The sequence below is a fragment of the Perca fluviatilis genome, chromosome 21 (assembly GCF_010015445.1).
Source record: "Perca fluviatilis chromosome 21, GENO_Pfluv_1.0, whole genome shotgun sequence".
Taxonomy (NCBI): domain Eukaryota; kingdom Metazoa; phylum Chordata; class Actinopteri; order Perciformes; family Percidae; genus Perca; species Perca fluviatilis.
In genome coordinates this window covers 5,569,942-5,583,420 of record NC_053132.1, presented here as the reverse complement: position 1 = coordinate 5,583,420, position 13,479 = coordinate 5,569,942, and positions in this window count along the sequence as shown.

Below are 13,479 nucleotides of genomic sequence, written 5' to 3'. Positions count from 1 at the left end.
TTTTGTGCAAATGCAAACTTCAGTATGGTTAGGGTAAAAAAGCATTGTGGTTATGGTAAATAGATGATGGTTATTTGGGATAATAAAACTCTTGGTTGAGGTTAGGGAAAGATCGTGGTTACAGTTGATAATATGATGAATGTTAAAGGTCCCATATCATGCTCAGATTTTAGGTACATATTTGTATTTTAGTTTTTAGATAATATTTACATGTTTTAATGTACAAACCAGAGCCGGCCCTCCCTATAAGCGAACTAAGTGGCTGCTTAGGGCTCCACTGCCAATAGCGGGCCCTCAAACTTTGGTCCGAACCATAGACCCGGACCGTGCCATGTCTAACCTTACCTGATTCTGACTGACCTGGCAACCCTACAAAAAAATGCCATTTTAAAACTTATAAAGCATTCAGACAGTAATAAAGTAGAAGTAGAAATGTGGCAAGTCTGTAAGCTTTACTTTGAATGTTTCAGTGAATGTACTTAATAAGCAGTAAACTCTGCTGATGAAGACTATGTGGCCGAAAACTCGAAAAACAAGCAAGTATGTCGACTTTTTTTGTTGGAGTTTTGTCAAAATTTTTAAATACATCAATTGTCAGCAGGGAAAGTTGCATAATCATAATTTCATTCATCCAATCACTGCAGCGAACTTCAAACGCTTTCTGAGATAGGAAAACTTGTCAAGTCACTCAGTGAGATGGTGACCCAGAAAACATTAAAGCAGTGTGTGTGTGTGTGTGTGTGTGTGTGTGTGTGTGTGTGTGTGTGTGTGTGTGTGTGTGTATGTGTGTGTGTGTGTGTGTGTGTGTGCAGGGGCGCGTATACGCTAGTGCTGTTTCTTGTTTTGAGTTTTTGCCACATCTGTGCACTGTGTCTTACTGGCACATTCAGAGCAACACTTGAAGAGCACTCCCAACAATAACAAACACAAAGCGGCCTAAAACACACTCGCCTCCGCGGAACAATCTGCCGGCGCAGTCGGGACGGGCGTGCGAGGAAGAAACAAAGACAGCATGCTTCAGAGAACAAGGAACACCGGTTCTGCCTGTGTACTGAGAGGGAGAACGACATACTGTATATTTATGATGTGCATGTTTCCCGAACCACAACATCTTCTCTCCTCTCACACAGATATTTCCCCTGGTAAACAATTTCAAGAGTCAGTCCTTGAACCCAGTTTTTGACCAAGGCAATATGAGTTATTGCCAAAGCCTTCGGAAGATGGTGTATTGATTTTATGACGGGTAGATATAGTAGCGCCTTCACAACATGCCACAACTCTGTGCATGCTAATAAGGTCGCCCGAAAAAGGCGGCCTTATTAGCTTGTATAAGGCCTTATTGTGCTTTAATGCACCGCTAACCTTCGTAAAACACAAGTGGGTTCATTCATGAAGGGATTCTGCTTTTGTTCAACTTGGGTAAGTAGCTTCGTTAGCATTTCTCATCCACATGCAGCCATGACATTTACGCTCTGTGCTGTTAGAGAGCACAGGATTATTGTTATCTGATCAAAGTGTAGTGGTCTTCAGCAGAGCTTTTCATTTCCGATGCTCTTTAGCGGATTACTTCCTGACAATCACATTTCGGGGGGACATTTGGTTGGTGCAATTTTTAGTGACATCATCACTTTACACTCCTGACATTTATGGGGATGGAGGTGGTGGTTGTGTAACATGATAACGACACGGATGATGGAGGATCTGTTTTGCCTGAATAGCTGTTGTTGTGATGTAACTGTCCGGTGTCGTCCATGTAACCGAAGAATTATTAGAGCGTTTGGAGTCAACACACAGCGAGTTCACACAAAGCACACTAAATAAATAAATACCGATACAAGTTTTTAGATTACATTCAACCCGGTCTCACGGCAGTCCGTAGATTCAACTTTATTGTCACTGTGTAGATACAAGTACAAAGAGCGAAATGCAGTTTGCATCCAACCAGAAGTGCAAAAAGAGCAGAAAAGTGCAATGAGATATACAAAGTATAGACAGGACAAGAAATATAGTGCAGTGTTATAAGAGCAGAATAAATATGGCTAAGTAATATGAACAATGTATGAACAACATGTACAGATATGTGTAATGTAGTAGCAGTGACATTATACTAGTAGTAAGAATAATATAGATATATGCAGTGTATTAACAGAATATATAATAAGAAAAACAGAATAAATATGGATATAATGAAAGAACCATATAGACAGATATGTACAGTACGTATAGCTATGTGTAGTGTGGTAACATTATAAGAGTAGTAAGAATAAGTGTATGTGCAGGATGAATAGTATGAAGAGCAAGTGTAGATACAAATAAATATAAAACACAAATACAAAACAAATTATTAAGTTGAATTAAAATCACATACCGACACTAAGAAAGAAAAACAAATAAAATAAATTAAAATGAATAAAAAATATAATAAATAAAAAGTACCAGTTAGTTAAAGAAAGATGAAATACAGATACAAATAGAATACACTACAAATAAAAATAAAAATACTGATCATATAATCAAATCTAATAACTAAGATAAAATAAAATGCAAATAGAAATAAATAAAAAAAATTAAATAATACAAATAAAGTAAAAATGTTATCAATTTTGATCACTTACATCTGTTTTCACACTAAAGGGTCTTTTTCTATAGATAAAAAAATCTAATTAAATCTACTTTTGTAAAAACAACAAAAGTTGCAGTACAACTACAAATAAATACACAAAAGAAAATGCACAATCGCAGAAACACATCTGTGCCCACAAGGAGTTGAAGCGACTCTGTCCTTAACTTATCCTGACACCCAAAGAGTATTTCTGTTCTCCGTTCATCCGTTACATATGTGGACAACAAGGTGCAGCAGGTCAGCGTCCTTGAACCTTTTATTACAGAAAGATCTGCTTCATTTTTTCATCCATCTGTCATCGTTCAATTACTCTTTCTATCTGTGCCGATCAATATTTCTCTCCGTTCATCCATCTGTCTCGATTTCATGTTAGAAAACAAAACTGAAGCTGTGTCTGAAATCTCTCGCTCACTGTTCCCTATAATAGAGTCTCAGTAGTTTCAGTACTCAGTGAGCAGTAAATTGAGATTTCGGACACTAACTTACCTGTACTGCTTGCATTGTAATTTTGAGTTTAATGGCTCTTTTATAGTTTTGTATTTTTTTGTATTTTCAATCAAGATTTTAAGAGATTTTAATTAGTCACATAAACATTCAAGTACGTACAATTTTTTTTTATGGCAATCCATCAACATGTCTCTAAAAGCCAAAAATGTCAAGCTAGAAGAAAAGTCAAGAGATAACCAAAGTTATTTCTCCTCTGGGCCACATGAATATGGAATGTCTGTACCACATTTTGTGCCAATCTATCCAGTAGATGTTGTGATATTTCACAGAATAAGTAATCACTTTGACCTGCTGGTGGCGCTGGAGCAGGCAGAGGATCATCAACGTCAGTATGATTGAGCCTCCGAGGATCATGTGTGTCTGAGTTGTATAGCAATCTAACAATTGTCAAGATATTTGATTACAAGATAAAAATGTCAGCGTCATGGTGGTGCTTGAAGAAAAGTCAGAGGATCTTTAGGATTATTAGGATTACTCTTCTGGGGACCATGAATGACTCTACAAATGTTTTATGGCAGTCCATCCAAAAGTGTTCAAGATATGTGTCTAAAAGCTATAAATGTCAACCTCAAGGTAGTACTGAAGGACTAGGGTGTAATTTCCACTGGGGACAGGGGGGAAAGGTTCGTTTGTTGCTGGTTGCTGTGATTGTATTTGTAAAAGCCTGACCAGGGACAAGAACTGCAAATTAGCAGAGGCTAGACATCCTAAATCTCTCACATTTGGTTGTGATAATGGTATAGGTAATGTCCCTGATAAATAAACAATACATACCGTACATAAATAGTTCCTATAAATGTATGTAGAAATGCAGGAAATGGGATAAAAAACAAAAACATTTTTCTGGCAGAGGACCCCCAGACCCCCTCTTTTGTGTGTGTCCCCACTTCTCAAACCAAAGTTACACCCTTGCTGAAGGATCACCAAAGTCAGCAGCATTCATCCTCTGGGGACCATGAATGTTATGACACATCCAGCAGATGTTTAAGGTCCCATGACATGGTGCTCTTTGGATGCTTTTATATAGACTTTAGTGGTCCCCTAATACTGTATCTGAAGTCTCTTTTATTTAGGCCTTAGTGGTCCCCTAATACTGTATCTGAAGTCTCTTTTATATAGACCTTAGTGGTCCCCTAATACTGTATCTGAAGTCTCTTTTATATATGCCTTAGTGGTCCCCTAATACTGTATCTGAAGTCTCTTTTATATAGACCTTAGTGGTCCCCTAATACTGTATCTGAAGTCTCTTTTATATAGACCTTAGTGGTCCCCTAATACTGTATCTGAAGTCTATTTTATATAGGCCTTAGTGGTCCCCTAATACTGTATCTGAAGTCTCTTTTATATATGCCTTAGTGGTCCCCTAATACTGTATCTGAAGTCTCTTTTATATAGGCCTTAGTGGTCCCCTAATACTGTATCTGAAGTCTCTTTTATATAGACCTTAGTGGTCCCCTAATACTGTATCTGAAGTCTCTTTCCCGAAATTCAGCCTTGGTGCAGAATTACAGAATTACTTCTCCTTATGACCTCATAAAGAGAGGATTCCAGGGCTCGGTTTACACCTATCACCATTTCTAGCCACTGGGGGACCATAGACAGGCTGGGGGAACTGATATTAATGTTAAAAAACATCATAAAGTGACATTTTCATGCCATGGGACCTTTAAGATATTTCATGGAATAAGTGAACACTTTGACCTGCTGGTGGTGCTAGAGGAAAAGTCAGAGGATCACCAAAGTCATTAGTTTTCCTCTTCCAGGGACCATGAATGTCTCTACAAATGTTTTATGTCAATCCATCCAAAAGTGTTCAAGATATGTGATTAAAACCTAAAAAGGCCAACTTCAAAGTAGTACAAGAGGATCACCAAAGTCATTAAGATTTATCTTTTGGGGACCATGAATGTCTGTACAAAATGTGCCAATCGATCCGATAGTTGTTAAGATATTTCAGTCAGGAGCAAAATGGGGGACAAGCAAAAAGTGAAATAAAAGTAAAAGGCGAGTAGTTTTTAACATTACAAACGCCACATTCAGTGTCACATGGGTAACCGGAAGTGAAGTAATGTCTGATTTTAACCCAAACCACAATCTTTTTCTAAACTTAACCAAGTATGTTCACCTTTCAGTGGAAAATATGTGATAAATTCCCTCAAGGGTGGCCTTAAAAATTAAGAAACACGATGCAGTGCCATTTAGGCTGCCCTACATGCAAGAAAACCCTTTTTATTTTCTTAACCCCTGCCTGTCAGACAGCGGGAGTCCGCCACTGGCCTGAGATGACAGATATGTATCATGAGATCAATTTACAGGAAAGGATGAGTGAATTCCTCCTGCAGCAGCGTCACAGAGACCATGCAGATGCAGGTCCAGGCCCAGCGTGTGGAGAATTGATTGCGTCTTGTCAGCGTTTCCGGTGGCAGCTCTTTATTTATCAAGTGGCCCTGTTCGCAGACCTGGCAGAGCTGCAGCAGGTGTGAAGGTCAGCAGGAGAGTCATATTTTAATCAAAGACCAAAGAGCTAAAAATAAAACTCCCCCAGCAGGCACCGCACTGAGAGACTCAATGAGATGCGAAAAGGCTATGTAGTGCACACATCCTAATTATCATGCATACACACTGGGGTTGTTGTTATGCATAAATGTCAGTTGGACAGGTTTTCTGCTTAGGGAGCCATTAGCGGAGAAGAATGTGCCGCAATGCACCTGAAGTCTGAACTGGAGCCAAGACTGGCAGCAGGAATCACATGCCATGACTGAGTGACAGCGCTGAAAAGACAACGTAGACCGCATTAACTGAGTGTGTGTATGCAGAGGTTCGACAGTCATCTAATGTCATTCTTTGCGTGTGACTGTTGACAATGTACTGTAATTATGGCAGTTAGAATAATTGCCTAAATACTTATTTGCATATGATATATTTGCTTCATCAAATAAGCAACGGTGTTCATTAACACCGTTAATTAAACGCCTTAGGGAAATTAGGATTCATGTACATACTGTGCAGAGATAGATAAAAAAAAAAAAAAAAGAGGAAAAGGAGGAGGAGAAGAGAGGAGAGCTTCTGTTCAAGAGCTCCGTATTGTGTTTAATTGCCTTTCCGTAAAGTAAAATGTAATGCCGATGTTAAGGACAATATCATTTCATCTTACAGTTTCTACAATGTGTTGTTGCTTTAAATAACAAGAACTGAAGAACTGGGTCTGTACTTCTCGCCACTCCTCATGAAAAAAGGCAGTTATATAAGTTAAGTAAGCTTTCTCCGCACACAGGACAAAGTCTGAACATCTGGCTCACTACACAGCAACAGTGTTGGGGAGTAGTGAACACTACTACTAGTATTTTAACTACATTTTGCAGGAGCTTGCTGGTACAGTAGTTCAACTACATTCTCATTTGCATAGTGAGTTGTTATGACCCGGCTCTTATGCCACAACAAATAGGAGACACACCATGATGAATATTTACAAAAATGTTACTACTTACTTACTTACTTACTTTACTAAATCAAATCAAACTAGACCAAATTAAAGGATTATGATGTCAAGTACTTCTAATTCTGCACAACACTGTTTCTAATTATGTCAGGATGCATGGGAAATTATGAAACACTAAATTATGATTTATAAAGGTTTAAAGAAAGAAAATTTGCCCAGATGTGACCAGTGTAATGTAACCAATGCTACGTTTACACGTGGCCGGCTATTTTCATAAACGGACATTTCAACCTCTCCATTTTCAAAAATAACATTGTGCACAGATGTCAGTTTTCAGAAAAGTGTTGATTTACACGTACCACGTGTATATATGCCGTCAATGCCGTCAAGAGCACGCCAAACCTGTAGGTGTCGGTGTAACGAGAAGGTCAAGCCCACGTTAGCCAATCAGAATCCCAAAAATAGCAACAACAGCAACGAATCGCTTCCTCTTTCTCTCTCTCGGCTGCCTAAACCTCCGTTTGTCTCAGTTTACATGCAAACGTGCAAACGAAGATTTAAAAAATCTCCACTCTGGCCGGAGTTTTTAGAAAGACTCGGTTTCAGAGGCGAATTCTCCGTTTGCGTATAAACGAAGTACACAAACAAAGGGAAATGTCTCAGTTTTCCAAAATAACCATGTACGTGGAAATGGGGTATAAGTGCATTTACTCAAGAACTGTCAGTGGTGGAAGAAGTAGTCAACTTTACTTAAAGGTCCCATACCATGCTAATTTGCAGGTTGGAACTTGTGTTTTGGGTTTCTATACTAGAACATGTTCACATGCTTTATAATGTTCAAAAAACATTTTATTTTTCTCATACTGTCTGTCTAAATATACCTGTATTCCCCCTTGTCCGAAATGCTCCGTTTTAGCGCCTGTGCCCTCCTGAAAAAGTCCAGTCTGCTCTGATTGGTCAGCGTTTCCTGGTTTTTGCCTCTGCACTCTCTGCGTCTCTGCTCCGTCATTGCAGCCGGGGAATGACTGTAGCGGCTCTGTAGCGTCACTTTCTATCTATATATAGTGTAGTTGTGACATCATAAACCATAAACGGTCCTGACTGCTCGTTTAAAGGCACAGTTACAACAACAGCTACGTAGAATAAAACGTGGAAGGTTATCAACGGAGAATCACTGCAACAATTTATTAAATGAAACACAACAACAATAAAACCTGACTTTCAAGCCAAACCTTTCAAGGATTTTACTAAGTCCATGACTTTTCAAGGCCTGGACAATAAGATTTTGAAATTGCATGGCTTTTTCAGTTCATTTTCAGTTTCCCATGACGGTGGGAACCCTGTTAACACCCACAGCCATCACGCAGCAGCAGCATCGATTTGATTGGATCGTCTCAGTGTGAGAGAGTTCCTGTACTTTTCTACAGTTCAGACTGCTGTTTATGGGCTGTGTTGACCAAGGGTCGTCAGCTGAGCCTCTGGGCTATAAAAACTAACCCATGTGCACACTCATGTCTCTTTCTTCCAACAGCTGACTTAACATTTTATTATTTTATTATTAAGGGGAGTTTTGCTGTTCAAATTTAAAGTCTCAGAGTGACATCATTGTGCGTTTGGATGTGTTCCCATATAAACGGCCGCAACATCTTACAGTATAGACCTTTTTCTTTCACAGGTCGGAGTCGAACCCAGGCCTGTCGAGGAGTAAACCTCTCTATATATATATATATATATATATATATATATATATATATATATATATATATATATGGCTGCCCGGCCCGCTCTACCAACTGAGCTATCCAGGCGCCCAGCATAGACCTTTTTAATGGAATTCCACTGCTAGGCAACAGCCTGGCCCCTTGTTAACTTCCTGTCAGTTGATATCATTCACATACACTGCAACAGGAAATCAGCCTGGGGCCATTTAGCATGTTTATGTTTACAACTGTGAAATGGTCTATATGGCGACATGAAGTAACGCCGAAAACACATTTTATTGTATTATAAGTTAGTTGTATACATTTCATTACACATGGACAGGATGTTCAGTGTCATCCTCAAATCAGAAATTCAACAAAAAAAAGGTTTTGACAAAACAACTTTTCTGTGTGACACCCGGGTTGCCAGATATGAAACACGAACAGAGCGTGCTGCAGTCACGGGAGCAGCAACCAAACAACAAGGAGCAACAGACAGATTCATTCTACCCAACCTAAAAAACAAAACGGCATCTTTCTAAACAGTTGCATGACCAGAGTCGTGGTCAAACACGGGTAAATATTCACATTACTTTTTAACTTGTGTTGTATTCCTGTCAACCTTGAAAAAAAACACTTTTTCTGACGTTTTTGACGCCTTTTTTCAGTTTGTTTTTGCTTTTTTCCAACATTTTAAATTGTAAAATTTTTCTTCTTTACATTTTTCTCAGCGCTCATTTCTACGTCCCATATTTTCTGATATAAAACAAAAATTGAAAACGGGTCAATTTGACCCGAAGTCAACACAAGGGTTAATGTGGCCTATATCAGATTCCAGTGTGAACCGTTTGCGGTTTCCAACTGACCCGCATGCGCAAAAGAACAATAACAATGACATCAGACGCAGCACGCTGTTGCACTAAAGTTAGGGAGGTTATGGAGGAAGTCAGCATTTTCGCTTTTATTTCAAAATGTTTGTATAATGGCAGCCATAACATAAATAATCAGGTGCTGAGGAGGAGAACAATGAAGAGAAAGAGAGCCAAATTGGCCATTTTGGCCTTTTGCAGGGTTATGGCTACAAACTGACTACAGAGGTCTGTGTGGATGCAGAGACGAAGCCAGGAGAGGTGGGACTGCGTTGTGAATAGCTTCACAGAGACGCAGTTTATTCAAAACTTTTAATTGTACTGTCTGTGTCTAGGGCTAACCCGGTGCATAATTGTGACAAATGTCGATGGAGATTGACTTAAAAGGTCGCATCAAATCTTGGTTGTTCACACTGCGGCCGCACTGAAAAAAAATCAGACCTGGGTCTGACTTGGGACCAAATTATGGCCACTTTTGCCTGTAGTCTGAACGTAGCCTTGTGGAGGTGCATTTGAAAGATGGAGACAGCTTAGAGCATAAAGGACTTTAAGACAGATGCAGAGTTAGCTTCACTAATCTATCATGGCTAGTAGTAGGTACTAGTAGGGATGGGCAGTTTTGGTAATTTCAACATCCGGGTACTCACATTAACTTATTATGGAGTACTGAAGTTACTTGATCGCAAAACAAATGAAGCTCAGCTCAAATTCTTTCAGGAAGACTTTTAATTACTGCAATCACCACTTCCTCTCCCTAAATCTATTCAGCTGTTAAGAAGCGTTCACTCTTCAGTAAACCAGTCAGAATTGGCCATGAAATTCATGATCCAATCACAGCATGACATCCTGCTTTAAATGTCTCTCTGCTCGCTATCGGCTGTCTTCTCAAGCAATCGTGCAACCCTCCCCCTCCCCTTCCAACCCCAGGCGTCGTCAACCACTGCAACCTGAGTCCCTTTCCGGCAGACAGGTCCTTCGTTTTTTTGGACCTTGGATTCTGCCCGCCCCTCTTCAGATGTGTTATCCTGTGTGACTGACCTCCTGGTTTTTGACCCGGCCTGGACTGTTTAAGTAAACTGAACTTTCTTTACAAACCCTGACTGTCTCATTGTCGTGCTTTTGGGATGAAAGGCCAGTAGGCTGCCAGTGAACATTACAATTCAAATGTAGTACAGGTGGAATGGCTGTGGCACTGCCAAGGTTATAGTTTAGAATTTTCATTTAGTTTTTTGTGTTATTGTAGTTTTGACTTTTCCATTTCATTTTAGTTTTCAGTGTATTTTGCTTGTTTTCATTTAGTTTTAGATTTGTGTATTTAGTTTTAATTTTACAGTAGTTTCACAGTATCATGCACTGAAGCCCGAAGCAAGTGTCTTTACTAGTTTAAGCCCGACGCAGTTGTCAGTTTCCCGTCCAGCGCCCGCGTCGTTTAAATAGCAAATGCACCTGCGCCCATCTGTGCGGCCATGGGTGTGCTGGTCTTACAGGGAGGTGTGTTCAGGTGCATTCTGGGTGTGCTGGTCTTACAGGGAGGTGTGTTCAGGTGCATTCTGGGTGTGCTGGTCTTACAGGGAGGTGAGTTCAGGTGCATTCTGGGGTGTGCTGGTCTTACAGGGAGGTGTGTTCAGGTGCATTATGGGCGTATTGCTATCTTGAGGCAGCGGGAAGTGATCGCGCCCTTCACCAACAAAAACCTGGTCTAAAGTCAATAACGCAGCATTTCATTGTTATTTTAACAGCTCATTAGTAAAATGTGCCTAGACTTATGCACAGCGCGCGCGCACACTATGCTTGTTACACACAAACAGTGACGCACAGCAGCACACACACATGCAGAAGATTACAAATAAAAATATGACGGTGCAAATCCTCCATCATAACAGCAATGCGCCAAGGTCCAAATGCGCCTGACTTTTAAAAGGAATGGGAGATGATCTCTGATTGGTTGATTACATGTTACGCCCAAAACACACCTCTGATTAATGAAGACACTAAGTACAACCCTTTAGAACCATGCGCCTGGTGCACGGACCCTTTATTTCGCCGTCAAACTAGCAAAAGTGGATTTGGACACGCCCTAAACACACCTGCGCCCGTGCGCTTTTAGTCACAGACTAGAGCGTTTTACTACCAAGACTTAAAACTTACGATAATATCAAACACGTTTCATTTTGTCGGAACATCAAGACAGGAAAAAGACTGACTTAAGACAGACTCGGACTGAGTTTTATGACCGCCTTACACCGAACGATTGAGAGGACCGGAGCGCACCCTAACTCTGGCAAGACTCTCATGATTTCATTCAGATATTGGAAATTAGTCTGCGACAGTGGAGTCACTTGAAAAGTCGTTTGGTGTAAGGTCGGCATTGTTTTTGTTCTCCTTAGAGCCAGGTAGGTACAATGGGACTATTGTCTACCGAAGAAGCAGTGTGTTTCTGTGAATGTCCACAGTGAGGTCTGTTGAAAATATGCATCTCCGTTGTATGGGGAATCATCTCTGAGACCCTTCCAACAACGAGATGCTGTCGGTTGAAAGTTGCAACCCTGACTAATCTCTACGTAAGAACTACTTTTTGTGATTTAGTTTTTTTTCTTGGTAAACATGTTTACTGTCACTCTAATTGGAATTTAAAGCGCTGGTACATGAAGCTCCAACACAACAACAAGTTATACTGGTTTTTATTAGTGACTTGCTTTTATTGCTTCGTGCTGGCTACACCCCTGTTTACAGGGAGATTAACTGAATGCTGTCTTCAGTTTAAGAATTTAAGTTTTTCACTTAAGGGAGCTCTCCCGGCTTTTTGATCTTATTTAAATCAGCTGTTGAAGCAAACTCATCACGTCCTCTGTGTTTACAGACTACTCGCCCTCTGAGAGGTTTTGCAATTGCTATGCAATGTAGCATTGCTCTGAAGCGTAGGTTAGAATTCAGAGTAGTGCGATTTGGTAGCTCTCCAATGTAAACTTAACACAACTTTTTGTCAATCCTACTGTAGCAGATGACGAGAATAAACCCGGGCGGGTGTTCATTTATTTTGTAAACTCCATCTGTGCATCTTTTCGTCTCCACTTGTCATCGTAAAAGTGGCCATTTATGTTTCGTTGGAGGCTGCACGTTGTTTATTTCACGTGTTAAATTATACCGGAAATCCAGGTCACACAATTATAAGAAATACTTCAAATAAAATCAAACTAACGGTAGGTTTCCACACAACGAAATTTCGCTTTGCTCTCATTGAGGTTGAATGGAGACGAAATTCGCCCTGATTGAGCGAGATGAGAGCGGATCACCGAGGGGAGCGAAATAAAGTTGACGAAAGTTTAACTTTATTCAAATGAGGACCACTCGAGAACCAATCAGGTCCGCGTGTTTGTGTTTGGAGGCGGGAGTTACAAAAAAAGTCTGACCAAGATGGCGGAGGTTATCAGCGCCGTATCATGAAAATTTTGATGTGATTAAAATGTTTCTACACGAACATCGGTACTTCTATCAACACGAATTGTGTTTTATATGACACACGAACTTAGTTAGGGCACATACACCACTAAATAGATCACTGTATATGTTAGTTTAAACACTCGAACTTTTCAGCTAGCCGACAGGCTAATCGCTAGCATGTTCGGACATTGGATTTCATTGTAGCCTAGCCAGGCAGCTAGCTAGCTAGGCTACTTGTGCATTTGTTTGATTACATGTTTTGTTGGCGAACATTGACACTCGTAGCAACACGGATTGTTGTTTATGTGTCACACAAACTTAAACAGGGCGAACACACACCACCAAACAGACCACTGGAGATAGTCTAAACACTCAAAATGATTCAGCTAGCCGACAGGTCAACCGCTAGCATGTTCGGACATTGCATTTCATTGTAAGCATAGCAAGGCAGCTAAGCTACATAGCCAGGTTACCAGAGCATTTATGAGCTAACATTTTACCGATGGTTTGCTGCTGTGCATTTTTACCGCCCTGTCTTCTGACAGCCCGGGACATTTAAAAAAATGTTGCGGACTTGCGTGTTGTTTTTGCAACCACGCCCCCGAGGCAAACTTTCGTTGGCCGAAATTCGCGAGGTATTTCGTTGTGTGGAACCCTACCGTAATACAGACTTTTGGAAAATAACAACTCTTATTTATCTTAAGAATGAACACGAACATGAAAGGTAGGTTTAGTCCTTGTGTCTGATTGGCTGTTTTCCCATCTGATCACCTCATGTTTTATCCATCTCTGCTCTCTTCAAAGCCACCGGACTCCTTTGACAAAAACACTCATTTTACCTCACAGAACACGGGAGTTGCTGCTCTCCAGCTGCCTCCGTCTGTTAGTTAGTCTACATCC